This window comes from Budorcas taxicolor, chromosome 4, assembly GCF_023091745.1.
Source record: "Budorcas taxicolor isolate Tak-1 chromosome 4, Takin1.1, whole genome shotgun sequence".
In the NCBI taxonomy this organism is placed as follows: domain Eukaryota; kingdom Metazoa; phylum Chordata; class Mammalia; order Artiodactyla; family Bovidae; genus Budorcas; species Budorcas taxicolor.
Window position 1 is genome coordinate 59,993,863 of NC_068913.1, and position 18,912 is coordinate 60,012,774.

Below are 18,912 nucleotides of genomic sequence, written 5' to 3' on the forward strand. Positions count from 1 at the left end.
GCCACAGGCCCTAAATTTGCCCTCTGCTCTTCTCTCCAACCAGTAAGTCCCTGTCGTTTCCACTCTGCATACTCGTTTTCTGCTTGCTTTATTCCTAAGCTTTGCCAAATTCCCTCCCTGTCATTTAGATACAGTGACCAGAACACTGTGTGGATAATTATTGGAACCTATCACACTGTATTATAATTGTTTACTTTTTAAAAATCACCATCAGAAATGGGGAAATCAAAGCATTGTTCTTCTGTTCTTTTTGAAATCATCTGTGTTTCCTGTGCTTACAACATGTTTTATCTGAGAGTAGAAGGTCTACAAATAATAATATGTGATTGAATAAATATCCTCTTTTATACTTTGTCACAAAGAACAAATAGCTTCTCCTCAAATATAAAACCCTGCATGCAGAATTCTGAAACATTAAATCCTAATACTTTTTCTGCAACTTTGAAAATTCCAAGTTACTTATTTATGAATATTGGGTACATTTGAGTTAGACAAAGAAAAACATAATCTGACATTTGGATGGAGAGTATATTTCCTGCAAATAGAGCTTTTCATAAGAACCAAATGACATGTCTTAAAAACTGATGACAAATGGAAATTTGTCAGTAACTATTATTAATGTATAGCTTTATTAACAGCCGTGTTTTTGTTTATTGTTAAATGTAACTATATCTATAAAGGAAGAAATGTTAGTTTTAAGTAACAGGTGGAGAACTGAGCTGGAAATTTTAAGATCAAGAACAGGAGTAGATATGATGTCAGATATCAGTTGTTCTGTGCATTATTATTATTGTTGACACTGAGTTACATGCTTTTGTGACTTTAGTTAGACTTTCTAGCAATGTTAGCTATCAGTACTATTACATATTATATACCTAACACTATTCTCAATGTCTTGCACACAAACTCATTTATTCTTAATGATACCCTATAGGGTAAATAAAATTATCTTCCCCATTTTAAGTAAGAGGGAACTGAGGCACAAATGGGTTGCTGCTGCTGCTAAGTCATTTCAGTCGTGTCCGACTCTGTGCGACCCCGTAGACGGTAGCCCATCAGGCTCCCCCGTCCCTGGGATTCTCCAGGCAAGAACACTGGAGTGGGTTGCCATTTCCTTCTCCAATGCATGAAAGTGAAAAGTGAAAGTGAAGTCGCTCAGTCGTGTCCGACTCTTAGCGACCCCATGGACTGCAGCCCACCAGGTTCCTCCATCCATGGGATTTTCCAGGCAAGAGTACTGGAGTGGGTTAAGTAAGTGCTAAAAGCCATGTAGCTAGTTCAGGACAGAGCCAGCAGTGGACTAGGTACCTTCTAGCTTCAGGTGTTCTCCAATACACTACTCTTAAATTTAAGGAAGTTGAAGAGTATCCACTTCATGAAGCTGTTGCCGAGATTAAGGTTAATACCTATAGTAGACTGTATTCCTGGTCCTAATTCTTCAGTTCTCCCCATCTTCACGCCCTTTGCCCTGTGATGACTTTCAATTTCTTCCACTAAAAGAGCAAGTTACTTCTCTACCTGGTGATTTGGGTCCTACAACCTGCTTTGGTAAATAGAACTGGGTAAAGATGATGGTGTGCCCATCAGTGTTCTTGTACTTTGCAATCACCATGGAAGAAACATAACTAGGGTAGCCCCTGGTCCCAGGAAAAAGATGAGACATATGACGCAGCCCCCCAGGTGCACCAGCCTAGATCAGCCAACTCCAGCTGTTCTTCAGATGTATGAGCTAAATAAATGCCTCCTTTTGAACACCTGAGATTTTGTCATTCTATTAACTACAAAACCCATCAAAATATACACTGGCAGTCTGTGTTAGGACTCAGTGCTTTCACTGCTGGGTGCATGCATCTTAAGTTGCTTCAGTTGTGTCTGACTCTGCAACGTCATGGAGTGTAGCCCACCAGGCTCCTCTGTCCACAGGATTCTCCAGGCAAGAATATTGGACTGGGTTGCCATGCCCTCCTCCTGGGGAGCTACCTGACCCAGGGATCAAAACTGCATCTCTTATATCTTCTGAATCGGCAGGCAGGTTCTTTACCACTAGTGCCACCTGGGAAGGCCAGAGGCCCAGGTTCAATACCCAGTCAAAGAACTAGGATTTCACGTGTCATGCAGTGCGGCCAAACTAAAGGAGCTTAAACTTTACCTAGGCCAGAGGCTGGAATATGGAAGCTTTCTATAGAGATTATATATCATTCTCTGTCTATGCTCATAGTTATGTTTTAAACAAATAACTTCCTAAGAATATATAATCAAATTTTCTTTTTAATTTTATGAGGTAAGAGCACACAGGGTATAGCATGAGACTATAAACACTTTGATGGCAAAAACCCTATTTTCTTTCATCTTTTTATGCTCAGCTCCTCCAACAGTACACTAGGTAGGGGTTCAATAGATATCTGATCAAAGGACTGTTTGTTTCTTCCTTTCTAGTGGAACTGTTCCAGGCTGAGCTACCATATTTGGCAGTAATGAGATAGGACAGGAACTTTGGAAATTGCTTAGTCATGTATTGCATCACTATCTATAATTTCTACAAGAAACCCTTTTATGTTAAATCTATTACAATGAGTACATTTTATAATTAAGCCCTGTTCAATAATTAAAGATCCCAAAGATCCCCAACTTCAGGGTTTTAATTTGTTACTAAAACAGTTACTGGTTGTAAAGAAGTAAAAAGCACTACAAGATGAGTGTATCATAGTGGCATTAGTTACAAAGAAAATAGACATGTCTCTTGAGGTGAGGTGAGGTGAAGTCGCTCAGTCGTGTCTGACTCTTTGCGACCCCATGGACTGTAACCTACTAGGCTTCTCTGTCCGTGGGATTCTCCAGGCAAGAATACTGGAGTGGATTGCCATTTCCTTCTCCAAGGGAAGTTCCCAACCCAGGGATCGAACCCGGGTCTCCCGCAATGGAGGCAGATGCTTTAACCTCTGAGCCACCAGGGAAGCTCTTAGCCTGTGCAAATTAAGAAAATCAAATTTGGGACTTTCGGGGTGGTCCAGTGGCTGAGACTCTGAGCTCCCAATGCAGGGGGCCCAATTCAGTCCCTAGTTGGGGAACTAGATCTTGCATGATACACTGAAGAGTTGGCATGCAACAGTGAAGATCCAATGTGCTACAATACTAAGACCCAGTGTAGCCAAATAATTTTTTTTAAAGAAAATCAAACTCTTCCCCAACCATCCATTCAGCATTCCTCCTAAACACTAATGAAAGCATGAACTACGTCTGCTAGACCGTATCTACTATGACTAAATCAGGAAGAAATTCTGCAGGCAGTGATCGGATGCTCCATGTCCCCTGCTTCACCATGTCTAACTAGAGCAGCCAGGGGCATTATTCTGCGCAGGCCCTTTGAGACTCCTGGAAGCCCCACCCTACTCAGGCCCTGACTCTGAGCACTCTCTGGGTCTTTGGTTTGCATGTCGTTTCCAGTCTCAGGACCCACACTTATCCCTACCCATTTCAGCCTGACCTGGGCCTTTGGTTCTTCTTGCCTATTGAATGCCACTAAATGCCCATCAATTAGTAAAGAGAAAAAGTAAACCTTATTTCTTTTCCTTTAGTGTCCCAACTTTCCTTCTTTTATTTTTATTCCAGCAAAAGATGCTAAACAAAATGGTCTTTTCTGTTGGAGAAGGCGATGGCACCCCACTCCAGTACTCTTGCCTGGAAAATCCCATGGATGGAGGAGCCTGGTAGGCTGCAGTCCATGGGGTTGCTGGGAGTCGGACACTACTGAGAGACTTCACTTTCACGCATTTGGAGAAGAAAATGGCAACCCACTCCAGTGTTCTTTCCTGGAGAATCCCAGGGACGGGGGAACCTGGTGGGCTGCCATCTCTGGGGTAGCAGAGTGGGACACGACTGAAGCGACTTAGCAGCAGCAGCAGTTTTTGTTAGTAGAAGACACCAGCCAACACTGCAGCACACATTCTAATAGTGGTTATCGGGTTATATATTTAATGATTCCCCCTCACCCTTACACACACATGCTACAGGCCAATGAATCTCTACAACTGTCTTGTGTTACAGAAGTGATGTGAGCTGCCCTGGCCGAGACACAAAAGAGTGGATACTATCGGGGGTACCTTTATATCCTTCCCTAAACCTGTTAAAGTGTTATATACAAGACTTTAAAAACCTTACAAGGGTTACTTATTTTACATGCTTGTTGCTGATCTTTGTTGCCTCCTCCTAAATTGAAGATTTGCCTTACAATGTGAATCACATGAAAAGTGAAGGTAACAGTTGCTGCTGGGCACAGCCAAGTGTAAAGCCTATAAAACCAAGAAATTAATACTACTCAAAGTTCTTACAAATATCAGGATTTTCATTACTCAACTATTTAATAAAAAGGTAAAATTTGAGAGAAATAATTTATATTTTTTCTAACTTTCTATTTTTATTGGAGAACAGCTGATTAGCAAGGTTGTGATAGTTTCAGATGGACATCAAAGGGACTCAGCCATGCATATACATGTATTCATTCTCTCCCAAACATTTTAATTAAATACATTAAATATGTTAATTAAGAACAAATTATAAAAGATCTATTTCTTTTTGGATTATTCTTACTGTTTTCTCCCTTCCACTTTGAAATTTTCGTGTCTCTATAGCTACTTATGTAATATGCATTTATAAAGTGCTTAAATATTTTGAAAGTCATTATTAAGTTACTTAAGGAACACAACAGGAATTTAAAAATATACATACAAAAATATTTTCTCCTAGGCAAACAATGTAACAAATTAGTTTTCCTTAAACACTTCAATAGGCATTCATAATTAGGGGTATTTTCTGATTTCTATCCAAAAGGAGAACATCTTTTAAATGAGGAGAAGGTGTGGGATTGAAAGACCTGGAATCAAATAAAAATCACAGTAGGATTTGGTTCTATAAAATAGTTTCCTGCAAATGCTAACAAGAAACAAGAAATATCTCCTCATATTTCTAGCATTAAATTTCTGTTGCTTTTTAAAGTAAGTTATTTGTAGATTGTATGGTTTATATGGGAGGTAATAAAAGCAAGTGATGCTTCTTCAAAATGAAAAGGTAGATTCAAGTCATGTTTTTATTTGTTGAGAAATATACTCTAATTACTGGAGAAGGAAACAGCGACCAACTCCAGTATTCTTGCCTAGAGAATTCCATCGACAGAGGAGCCTGGTGGGCTACAGTCCATGGGGTCACAAAGAGTTGGACACAACTGAGTGACTATCACTTCACTTCACAAACTCTATCTACACTACAGGATGACTTCCCTGGTGGCACTATTGGTAAAGAATTCTCCTGCCAGTGCAGAAGACATAGAGACATGGGTTTGATCTCTAGGTCAGGTAGATTCCCCTGGAGGAGTAATTGGCAACCCACTCCAGCATTATGTCCTGGATAGAGAAGCCTGGTGAGCTACAGTCCTTAAGGTTACACAGAATTGAGCATGCACACACATGCTATAGGATGCAAGTCAACTGAGTTACCTGTTGGTGGAGTGTGCATCACCCAGCAACAATCAGCAAGTTCTATATGTTAAAGAAATATCACCAAGCAGCCACTGAGGAGGTGTTCTAGGCAGAATTCTAGGATGGACCCCAATATCCCTGCCTCTTGATGTAACAACTGCATACTCCCGTCCTTTACAGTGTTCCAAAAAAACATCTATCTCTGCTTTATTGACTATGTCAAAGCCTTTGACTTTGTGGATCACAATCAACTGTGGAAAATTCTGAAAGAGATGGGAATACCAGATCACCTGATTTGCCTCTTGAGAAACCTGTATGCAGGTCAGGAAGCAACAGTTAAAACTGGACATGGAACAACAAACTGGCTCCAAATCGGGAAAGGAGTACATCAAGGCTGTATATTGTCACCTTGCTTATTTAAATTATATGCAGAGTACATCATGAGAAACACTGGGCTGGATGAAGCACAAGCTGGAATCAAGATTGCCAGGAGAAATATCAATAACCTCAGATATGCAGATGACACCACCATTATGGCAGAAAGTGAAGAGGAGCTAAAGAGCCTCTTGATGAAAGTAAAAGAGGAGAGTGAAAAAGTTGGCTTAAAGCTCAGCATTCAGAAAACTAAGATCATGGCATCTGGTTCCATCACTTTATGGCAAAAGATGGGGAAACAGTGGAAACAGTGTCAGACTTTATTTTTTGGGGCTGCAAAATCACTGCAGATGGTGACTGCAGCCATGAAATTAAAAGACACTTACTCCTTAGAAGGAAGGTGATGACCAACCTAGATAGCACATTAGAAAGCAGACACATTACTTTGCCAACAAAGGTCCATCTAGTCAAGGCTATGGTTTTTCTAGTAGTCATGTATGGATGTGAGATTTGGACTATAAAGAAAGCTGAGTGTCAAAGAATTGATGCTTTTGAACTGTGGTGTTGGAGAAGACTCTTGAGAGTCCCTTGGACTTCAAGGAGATCCAACCAGTCCATCCTAAAGGAGATCAGTCCTAGGTGTTCTTTGGAAGGACTGATGTTGAAACTGAAACTCCAATACTTTGGCCACCTGATGCAAAGAGCTGACTCATTTGAAAAGACCCTGATGCTGGGAAAGACTGAGGACAGGAGGAGAAGGAGACGACAGAGGATGAGATGGTTGGATGGCGTCACCAACTCAATGGACATGGGTTTGGGTAGACTCCGGGAGTTGATGATGGACAGGGAGGCCTGGTGTGTTGCAGTTCACAGGGTTGCAAAGAGTCAGACACGACTGAGCGACTGAACTGAACAGTGTTGATGGCACATGAGTACGGAGTTTACTCCTGTTATTAGGTTTTTTATAATACAAGGCTAAAGGAATTCTGAATATATAAGTAGGGCCCCAAAGCAGTTGACTCTGGAATTAAGGAAGATTATCCTGAGTTGATCTGACCTAGCTCAGCCTTTAAAAATAAGAAAATCCTGCTATGCTGCTATGCAGCATCAGTGAACCCTGAAGACATTATGCTAAGTGAAGCAAGTCACAAAAGGACAATATAACATGTGTCACTCATATGGAGTATCAAAAATAGTTAATTTCATGGAAGCAGAGAGCAGGCCAGTAGTTGCCAGGAGCAAGGGATACAGGAAAATGCAGAGTCGCTAATCAATGGGAATAAAGTTTCAGTTCTGCATGATGAGCAAATTCTAGAAATCTGCTGTATAACATTGTGTCTGCAGTCAACATGATTGCACTACACACTTATACTGTTAAGAGGGTACATCTCATGTTAAGTGTTCTCACCACAATAACATACATTTTTTAAAAAAGGAGTTCTTTCTGAGGCCCTAGATTAGTGGCTTAGAGAGGTCAAGCACTGGAGAAATTAAAAACAAAAACAAAAACAAAAAGGTCTCTAAGGCTCAAGTAGAATGGCTTCAGATGAGCACTATTAACAGATGGAATGGATTGTGTATTAATTTATTAACTATAGGTTTAAAGGGGAGACAACATTTTAATCTGGGAATTGTGTATGAATAGGATAACAGGATACAAAATCCAATCAGACTCACTTTCACACTTTGAGTATAAGAAGAATGATGAAAAGGAAACCAACTTTTCTATTTATTAATACTAATTTTTCCTAAAATATGTCTATAGCTCATCTGTCTCAGGATTATCTGTAGTGTGTGACTTTAAATCTACAAATCTGACCCCATGGCTAGGAAATCAAGATCTCTAGAGGCCTATGTTTTATTTTGTTTTGGATTCTCAAATACCAAACGGGATCTGTTAAGATGCAGAGTTAGAGAACCACTCAGATACCCACTTCCAGATGGAGTAACTCTGGGAGAGGGTTAAGTTTGCAGAAAGATGACAGGGACCAGGGCTAGGACTTTTCAAAGAGTCCAGACCAAGAGCATCATATACTTTTGGGTAGGTCTTCTTCCCGGGGAATTCTGAGGTCTGGGAAGGACTAATTACGAACACCCAGACTTTAATTTAGAAAGAACGTGTTATTTGGAAACAGATATAGATATACCTTGGAGATATTGTGGATTCTCTGCCAGGCCACCTCAGTAAAGCAAATATCACAATAAAGCAGGTCACACAAATTTTTTGGCTTCCCAGTGCATATAAAAATTAGGTTTATGCTATATTATAGTCTATGAAGTGTGCAAAAGCATTATGTCTAAAAAACAATGTACATATTTTTTAAAATAACCTATTGCTAAAAAATAGTAGTAATCATCTGACAATGTCAGGTTGCTCCGAATCTTCGATTTGTAAAAGAACAAACAAACAAACAAAAAGAAAACCCACTGTATATGTGATGTGCAATAAAATAAGACACAATAAAATGAGGTATGCCTGTATCCTTTATTCTTTTTAACAGGTCACAATGACACAAAGCCTCTTATACATTGGAGTTAGAAAAAAGACCCATATATATATTCAACACAACAAAACCTTCTGTTCCCCTGACCAGATGGTTTCTCATTCTAATGGAGACAGAGCAGGAAAGGAGAAAGTTTAGAGGCAATCATTTTGTGACAGTTTATAGAATTATAAAACTGGGTTTGAGTCCTTTTACCAGGATCCAAATGCTATCATATTTAACATGTCAATAGATTTCTAAACTTGTGTCTCCCAACTCTTTGAAATTCACTGCAAAATTTCCAGCTGTCTGATATACCCAATACAGAATCCTCTCTTTCCCTTTTCTCCTCCTGTATTATCTATTTTATAATCTGTGCCCAGCTTCCTCCCCTATTTGATGTCAGAGAAGGTTCATAAGAGGTGTCCCAGACTCATTAGTTATCCGAGAAATGCAGATTAAAATGGTCAGAAAGTAAAAGCACTAACTCAAGTGGCTAATTCTATTGTAAAGAATTTATAGAGCAACTGGAAACCTCACACACTACTAATGGGAATGTAAAATGATACAATCACATCGGAACATCAATGGTTTCCTACAAAGTGAAGCATACACTTACTCTATGACATAGCAATCATACTTTTAGTTATTCACCCAGAAAAATGTAGCCAATAGATTTGTGCAAGAATGTTCAAGCAACTTTATTCAAAATAACCAAACCTAGAAATAACCCACAAGTCATTAACAGATTTAGAAAAATGAATCTGTTTTATACTTAAATAAAATACTATTCAACAATAAAACAAAATACAGATATGTAAAAGAGCATAAATGAATTTCAAAAACATTATATTGAGCAAAGTCAGATACAAATAACTGTATGATGATTCCCCTTATAAAAAGTTCAAGAACAGAAAAAAGTTATCTATGGTCCTAGAAATCAGATTTATTAGAAAGGGGGATACTTTGAGTTGATGAAAATATTGTGCATCTTGATAGGGCTATAGGTTACATGGCTATAGATGTTTATCAACACTCACTGAAATAGTTAAGATACATACATTTCACTGTACATGGATTTTACCTCAAAAAAAGTGCTATTAAAATTTATGGCAGGTTTGTGTGTGTGTGTGTGTGTGTGTGTCATTCTTGTAGAATATGCAAGAGCAGGAAAGAGTAAATTGTTCCTTGTATTTCATACAGAAAGCAATTTTTTCCCCATCTAGGGGAGGTCATCTAGGAGGTCATCATGTTGCAAACTTAGAAATCACAAATTCTATGTACATGTTCTATATCAAGCACTTTATTCCTATTTCTTTAGGACTGATAATATTTACCAACCTAGAGTCATTTCTCTTCTTTGTCCTTGAAAGCTCCTATTTTTAACTGCTGGTTTCTAAGTTCACCAGGGTCCATTAGAGACAGATTGAAGAAGCAGAAAAAGAATAAAGCACCAGGTATAGGAAAGAAAATAAAATGCACTGACAGTCTATTATTTTATCCTTGGAACTAACACTGCTTGCAGTAGTACCCTATGTCAAACAATCTATCAGCTATCAAGCGCTAAGTCCTGAACCTTGGAAATAAGAAATACCAAACACGGGGTTGACTAATTGCAGTGGCAGCACCTGAGGACATAAATATCCCACGGCAGAACTTGAAACAAGACGGGTTCCCCATGTATCCCCTCCAGATAGATGAGGATTCAGCTGCAGTGAAATGCTGGTCAAGTTAATGAAGAGTTGTCAGTGCTGGGAAATGTAGAGTTTGAATTTACAGTTGACTGAATCTGGCATATCATAAGCCAATCAGTATGAAAGCCAAGTACAAACAAAATACCTGGTAATTAGTGATGGCCTGTTCAACATGGATCACTCCCAAAATCTTGTCACCATCTGTCATTTGCTTGAAAAGCCATTAAAACTATCAGATCTGGATTATTACTACCTATCATTTTTCATTCCATGTGCTACCTCATCTCTGTTGCAAATTCTTCAACCACGTTAAATAGCACTTATTAAAAAGAAACTTATTTCCCTTCTCCAAATAAATTATAGTCAAAAGCTTGTATGTTTTAATTTCTTGGACAAAAACATTTCAATGCACCTTACATGGGTGTATTACTTAAATAATAAGTGATGAAAGGAAGTGGGAAATATTTTGAATTCAATAATATAATGTAATTCTGGGACACCACGAAAAACCCACACTGAATCCAGGTCAAGATGCATAGGACTATAATTTCAAAATCCCCTCAAAACATCCTTTGATGCTGCAAATATCTTATACTAACTAAAAACATTGACATTCCTCCAGGGCACCACACAGTTTTGGATAAAGAAAAACTTGAAATTGGCTCATGTAAGTTCAGATCAGGCTTTGCTGCAAGAAGAGTTGTTCAAAAACTTTCAACAAAACTGTTCATTTCTCAGAGTGTTTTGGATTTTGGACTTACAACCTGGGTTGGAGTTTATATTTGGCTTTCACACAAATCGACTTGCACTGTTAACTTCTCATTAACTCTGATCAGCATTTTCTTGCAGCTGAATCCTGATCTATCTGGACACAGTGCTTGAAAAAGTAGCCTTGTTTCAGGTTGTACTAAGCTATGAACTTTCATTTCTGTGGTCTGAGGAAACAGAAGAAATGCAACAAAACCTGCAATAGAGATGAACAATGGAACCCTTACACAGCGGGTTCCGAATGTTCCAAATTTAGTCTACAATCGATTTCAACAGGACAAGGAGCTTCAGGGACTCTTACCCTCTTGTTTGCTAATATTCTCTCAGCAGTCCCTCCTAAAAGAGAAAAGGTTTGTTCAAATGAAAGAATAGACTGTTATCTTCTACAATATGTGGCCATATACAACTTCCCATGCATCCATTCATCAAAATTTTACTGAGCACTTTATATGTGTCAGAAACTGCTAGAACAAGGGGTACTGCCACGAATGAGGCAGCCAAGGACCCTGGGCCTACAGAGTTGACATTCTCAGTAGGTGGAACAGTGGCAGTGAATGAATAGAAAATAAACACCAAGTAGATCATTACAGAGCATGATAAGAATGAAAGGCCATAAAGAGGTTGGAGAGAACTGAGTATAGGGTAGACTTCAGAAAAATGGGACAGATCTCAGATATGAAAGAGAAACAACAAGCGCCAAGTCAGGAGTAAAGTCTTCCAAAAAAGAGGGAATTACAAGCATAAAGACTGAAGTATGAAAGAGTTTGGTAAATTTCAAGGCCAGAAGGGAGGGGCAGCACACCTAGATAATAGTGATACACCAATGAGGTAGCAAGAGTCAGACATGGTCACACAGCCTTGTAGCCTACATATTTCACTCTAGGTACAATAAGCCAGTAAAATATTTTATGCAGGAGAGTCCCATAAATTTAAATATAATATATATATATTTTAAAAAGTCACTATGATTTCTGTATGGATATTGCATCACTAGAGATCACAAAGAATAAAAAAACATGTTAGACTTGTAGCAGTTTAGGGGAAAGATGGTGGTGTTTCGGGCTAAAGTGGGATAGCAGAGGGGGAACATGTGCAGGGCAATGGCAAGGCTTGCTCATAGAGTAGGTATAGGTGGGAAAATAGAGATACATTGGTAGGCTTAAGTATAGAATAAGCCGCTCAAGGGAGCAATCTGGTCTAGAGACAAGTTTGTGAATCACAAGCACAGACACACAAAAAATACAAAAGCTACAGGACAGGATGAGGTGACACTGAAAGAGAATATAAAGAGCTGAGAGTAATGCCCAAGGGCCCTATAATACTTTAAAGTTTCAGCTGAGGAAAAGAAGCTAGCAGAGATACTAAGAAGAAGGTACAGAGAAAGAGAAGAAAATATGGAAGTATCATCATAAAAGTCAAGGAAATGAATGTCTCAAGGAGGGAAGAAGGGAAAGAAATTAAGAAATGGGCCAAAGAGTCTGTTAGATTACAATCGACTTTGAAAAAAAATAATTTATACTATTGCCAAATCTGACATAGCATAAATACTGACACTACATCCTACTCCATTGAAGACAAGCAGTGATTACTGCAGCTTCTGAGATATCTATCCCACCATAAGTTGGAGGAGAAGATGGCATCTGAGTGTTCTTCATAGCTCTGGTGATGTAAATGAATGCATGCCAATTTTTCTCTGAACAGAAGTAGAAGGAATAGGAGTGGAAAGACATCTGTCCTGACTTGGACCACCTAGTATCACACATCCTTATTTTGCCGTGATGGAGAATAACCCAGGCAGCTGTGATCTTGGACTTAAAGTTTATTAGGACTGGGATCTACAGAATGGAGAGAAAGAGAAGGAAATTTTGAGGCTGTAGCGACAAAGAAAGTCTGTTTAACACAAGCCACCCCTGAAAACCAGTTGTAACAAGAGATAAAAAGAGGCACTATCTCAGGACAGAAGGCAATAAGAAAATCAGCTATATCTGAACCAGAGACTAGATTGAGTGAAGACATGAGTGATGCCTCAGGTTCATACCAGCCATTTTAGGCAGCAGAATCTTTGCTCACCTTCTGAATATATGTACAGAGACAAGAACGCCCCAACAAAAGTCCTGCCCATGTGATGTCCCCATTCCTTGCTGGGCCCAAGCTCACTGCAACTTTGGACCTTTATCTCTCTCCTCTTTCTCCTTGTACAAGGTTCAAAATCAAGGAAGCTGGAAAGTTGAGGCAAGGTGGCTGTCCCCATCTGATCATTAAGTTTCTCCTATATGTAAGGTGGGGCTTCCCAGGTAGTACTAGTGGTAAAAAAAAAAAAAAAAAAAAAAAAAAAAAAAAAAAACCTGCCTAAAAATGCAGGAGACATAAGAGATGCAGGTTCCATCCCTGGGTCAGGAAGTTCCCCTGGAGAAGGGCATGGCAAACCACTCCATCAACAGAGGAACCATAGCGTCGCACAGAGTTGGACAGGACTGAAGTGGCTTAGCACACACACATTTATAAGGTGACTGATGACTGTTCTCAGATCACCATCCACACAGAGGCAACTTAAACATGAAAACCTTTAAGCAAAACTATGGCCTCAGGATGGTCAACCATACTTCTATCAGAGGTACATGATAAGCTACACGGCAGATTTTTTTTTTTTTTTTTTCCAAACCATCTCTGAGACTAAAAGAAAAGCTCAATGTCAAAAAGATAACTTAATAGAAAAGATGACTTCAAATTCTGACGTTTGCACATACAAAAATCACATATTGGGTCCTCTAGAAGAATTTGTTGCCCTAGACAAATAAACGTTTATTTTAGTACAGTAGAACCCAGCTCTTCTGCATAACCCAGTATTACCCACTCACGGGCCCATCCAGGCAGCCTCACCTTTGGTCTACAGAGCAGACAGCCAACATCAGGTGGTCCTGATAAGTCAGAACCTTGTTTATTCTCAAACATAATTTTTTAAAAAGATGTCGAGTTGATAATTTAAGTTCTACAACACATATAATTGACTTTATACAAACACACACACATATCACAGTAAAAAAAAAACAAAAAAAAAGTTTAACAGAAAATGCCCTGGAGTTTGGAGTTATCTCTGTATTAATATCCTGTTGTGCTCACACATGTCACACATGTACCATGCACATATACCAGCATACTCCTTTCAAAATTTTTTATAATATTCACATCATGATTTCCTCCAAAGAAAGTCAATGCAAAAAGACAGACAAGGCAAATTAAATGTAATTTTCTCCCAGTACCACCTCCTTGATTTCCAAGTAGATTGTTCAGTGCTCATCGTCCATGGCCATTCTATTCTCTGAAGACATTTTTTTTTTCCATCCACAGAGTGGGAAATGATTCTTGAAGGATTTTCTAGCCTGAGAAGCCAGCTTAATTTAGATATGGTTTGTGTAAATATTACCATTCAAGTCTTTCACAGTGAACTCTATTACATTAGGAATCATTAAAAATTACACAGCTTCAAAGATGATTTTGCTCTAAGGTGCACTAACCCTGTTCAAAGTGAAGGCAAAACCATTAAGAACAGATGACCAGGAATGGGCTTTAGAAACCTTGTTTCAATTTGGCTGGACACTGCAAGGACTCTTTGCAGCTTGATAATTCATGATAAAATGAAGATGGACTAAAGTCATGCTGTTATGAGATACCAAATAGATTTTGTTTTGTTAACTCTTCAGAGAGCAGTGCACACAGCTTGGCAAGGTGAAATTGCTACAGAGAAAAAAGAGCAATAGAAAATTGTAAGAGCTGAGTTCCTAGGAAAAAAAGACAAAGTGAATCTGAATGTTTTACTAAGAGATAAATAAGAAAAATCTAAACGCCTATGAGGCAATCGGTCAGGCAACTAAAAATGAAGTTAAAAAAAAAACACAATTAGACACCATGTTAAACCACCGCCACCCGCCCCCTCACAATAAAAACCAAAAGCTGCCTTTGACTCTTTAGAAAAGCTTTTGAAAAAATTATGTTATGAGTTGAAAGGGGATTAGCTGTATTTTAAGAACCCTACAACATGAGTTAATTTCTAAATATCTGCTATAAGCAAAGCTCATAAAAATATTTACAAATATTTGGATCATAGAAGAGCCAGTTCATTTCAGTCACTCAGTCGTCTCCGACTCTGAGATCCAATGGACTACAGCATGCCAGGCCTTCCTGTCCATTGCCAACTCCTGGAGGTTACTCAAACTTATGTCCATTGAGTCAAATATGCCATCCAGCCATCATATCCTCTGTTATCCCCTTCTCTTCCTGCCTTCAATCTTTCCCAGCATCAGGGTCTTTTCCCATGAGTCAGTTCTTTGCATCAGGTGACCAAAGGATTGGAGTTTCAGCTTTAACATCAGCCCTTCCAATAAATATTCAGGACTGATTTCCTTTAGGATGGACTGGTTGTATCTCTGTGCATTCCAAGGGACTCTCAGGAGTCTGCTCCAACACCACATTTCAAAAGCATACATTCTTTGGTGCTCAGCATTTTTTATAGTCCAACCCTCACATCCATACATGACTACTGGAAAAACCATAGCCTTGGCTCAGTGGACCTTTGTTGGCAAAGTATTGTCTCTGCTTTTTAATATGCTGTCTAGGTGGGTCATAACTTTTCTTCCAAGGAGCAAGCGTCTTTTAATTTCATGGTTGCAGTCACCATCTGCAGCAATTTTGGAGCCCAGAAAAATAAAGAATAGCAAGGAACATAGCTATTCCTTTAATAGCAATGACTGTTTCCACCGTTTAACAATCTATTTCCCCTGAAAAGATGGGACAAGAAGCTATGATCTTATTTTTCTGAATGTTGAGCTTTAGGCCAACTTTTTCACTCTCCTCTTTTACTTTCATCAAGAGGCTTTTGAGTCCCTCTTCACTTTCTGCCATAAGGGTGGTGTCATCTGCATATCTGAAGTTATTGATATTTCTCCCGGCAATCTTGATTCCAGCTTGTGCTTCCTCCAGCCCAGCATTTCTCATGATGTACTCTGCATAGAAGTTAAATAAGCAGGGTGACAATATACAGCCTTGACGTACTCCTTTTCCTATTTGGAACCAGTCTGCTGGTCCATGTCCAGTTCTAACTGTTGCTTCCTGACCTGCATTTAGGTTTCTCAAGAGGCAGGTCAGGTGGCCTGGTATTCCCATCTCTTTCAGAATTTTCCACAGTTTATTGTGATCCACACAGTCACAGGCTTTGGCATAGTCAATAAAGCAGAAATAGATGTTTTTCTGGAACTCTCTTGCTTTATCCATGATCCAGCGGATGTTGGCAATTTGATCTCTGGTTCCTCTGCCTTTTCTAAGACCAGCTTGAACATCTGGAAGTTCACAGTTCACGTATTGCTGAAGCCTGGCTTGGAGAATTTTGAAGTATACTACTTCCCAAATGTCAAATATTTTAAGTACAATCAAGAAAGCTTCTTGACATTCCAAATTCATATATTATTTTAACCTCGAGTTTTCTTTCAATTAGGCCCAGTGTAAAATTCTAATGCAAAGATATATATGTGCAATATTTTTCACATTTAATCAAACGTTCAGTTTTTTTTTTTTCTCACTATGTTCCACTTAGAATTAATCACGCTAGGTCCTGAAGTGTTTATAATGCAAAGTAGCAGAATTCTTTGCTCCAAAAAGTATTAATAGTAACAATTTATGTCAGGATGCTATACTCAAGTTTTATCTGTGTCAGTTTAAGCTAATGCATGCACTAAAAGCTAAAAACCAGATATAGGTGCCAAAGTGCTCATAATCCAAAGGCTAAATTACTGGCGGCAGAAAAAGAATGGATCTCACTTTGTAACCATGATTTTAGTAATCAGTTCTGCCAAGAATGATTACTGAACACTAAAATATTTAGGTGAAAGTGGATTTGGGATCAGGATATTCACACTGTCTGAAGTCTAAACTACCAGATCACCTGTTAGTTACAAAGAAAAAAGATAAATGCAATAGGGATCTGATAGGTACACCCTTAACAGGTGATCTGAAAGTTCATCCCGAATCATGTGACAGACATTATATTACTTCTAGTGTGATGTTTCAGAAGGTACACACATTTGTCTATGTAGTGTTCATCTCACAAAGGTTTATTTGAAGCTTAACATGAGAAAACAAGACAAAATCAGACAAATGGTTTTAAATTGCCAATGTCTTTAGAGAAAAAAACAAGTGGGGGTGGCAAGCAGGCGGAGGAAGGAAACTATTCTAGAATAGAAGAAGACTACAAGTGAATTAACTACTAAATTAGATAAATAGCTTTTAAACTATATTTTAATTTTTTAAAAGCAAGGCTATGAATAACATTATTGGATATTAATAAATGTGAGTTTAAACTGTGTGTTACATAATAGTTTTATAGCAATATTAAATTTGAGTGTGAAAATTGTTTTCTGGTTATCTAGGAGAGCGTTTTATGATAGGATAAGTATTTGAAGAATTTATGATAAAGTGTCATGATATATGTAATTAATCTCAAGTGGTTGATCAAGATGGAAATATAGATAAGTATGTTAAGATATATAAAACATGATTATAATAAAGGATTATATAATTGCATATATATATCATACATTATATATATCTAAGATATATAGTGTCGGGAGCTACATTAGGCATTACTGACTAAATGGAGGCATGGCCCCAGACTCCTCTCCTCATTCCGCAGGCACGGTCCTGGGATGAGGGAGTTAGGCCTTGTAATTCTGACTTGTCTTTTCCTCTCCTCGGCTGAGTTGACTGAAAAGGAATATTAAGGTGCTTATTGTTCTTGAGAGGAGCAGGAGAAGGCACAAAGCCTTCTGCAGCATTGCTCAGAGAATAATTCATAAAGTTAATCAGTGACATTTGCTGAAGGACTTTTACAAAAGAGTGTTCCAGGATAGGCCGCAGCTTGAGGCCATGGGAGAGATTGATATCTGAAGCCTATTTGTGAGGAAAATGTTTATGGCAAAGGAGTTTACTGAATTTAGGGCTTAGAAATAATTAAAATAGTTAGAAGTTAAAGATTTAAGGAATGTTGTAAAGTTAGCATATTTTACTATAGCTTGTAAAAGTTAGGAATTTTTAGAGACACTGTAGCTAGAAGCCTTTTTAAGAGATAGTGAGCTCAGGATGTTAGGGGCAAACAGGATTTAGGAAGATAACTAATAAACTGAGAAATGTAGCGTGAGTTACAATGTAATCACAAGTCAACTATAGGACATATTATAAGAACTAGATAATAGATGGTAAAGCTGATTCCTATAGAATCACTGAAGCAGGAACTCTGTTTGAAGAGCAACAATGATTTATGGAAATAATAAATCTGGGTGAAGGGGAACTGAAAATGTTAAACCTCTGACCTAATGTTTTTGTAAAAGTATAAAAGAGAATCTTAAACTTGAGATAAATAGGGAGTCCAAGAAAAATGAGAGGCTGTCTCATTCACCGACACCGTCCATCTCTTCAGGTTGAATCCCTGGCTGCTGGAGCTGGACTCAGGCAATATAGTACATAATTCTATTCAATATGTCATTGATATAATAAAGTCTATAAGATACTATATAGATACACATAAAAGTTACTAAGTAGTTATAGAAAGAATATAGTAATACGTACTGCATACCATACTATAGCTGTGAAAACAAGACAAGCGAAAAGCAAAGGAGAAAAGGAAAGATATATCTATTTGAATGCAGAGTTTCAAAGAATAGCAAGGAGAGATAAGAAAGCTTTCCTCAGTGATCAATGCAAAGAAATAGAGGGAAACTATGGAATGGGAAGGACTAGAGATCTCTTCAAGACGATTAGAGATACTAAGGGAATACTTCATGCAAAGATGGGCTCAATAAAGGACAGAAATGGTATGGACCTAACAGAAGCAGAAGATATTAAGAAGAGGTGGCAAGAATACACAGGAGAACTATACAAAACAGATCTTCATGACCCAAAATATCACGATGGTGTGATCACTCTTCTAGAGCCAGACAACCTGGAATTTGAAGTCAAGTGGGCCATAGGGAAGCATCACTACGAACAAAGCTAGTGGAGGTGATGGAATTCCAGTTAAGCTATGTCAAATCCTAAAAGATGATGCTGTGAAAGTGCTGCACTCAATATGCCAGC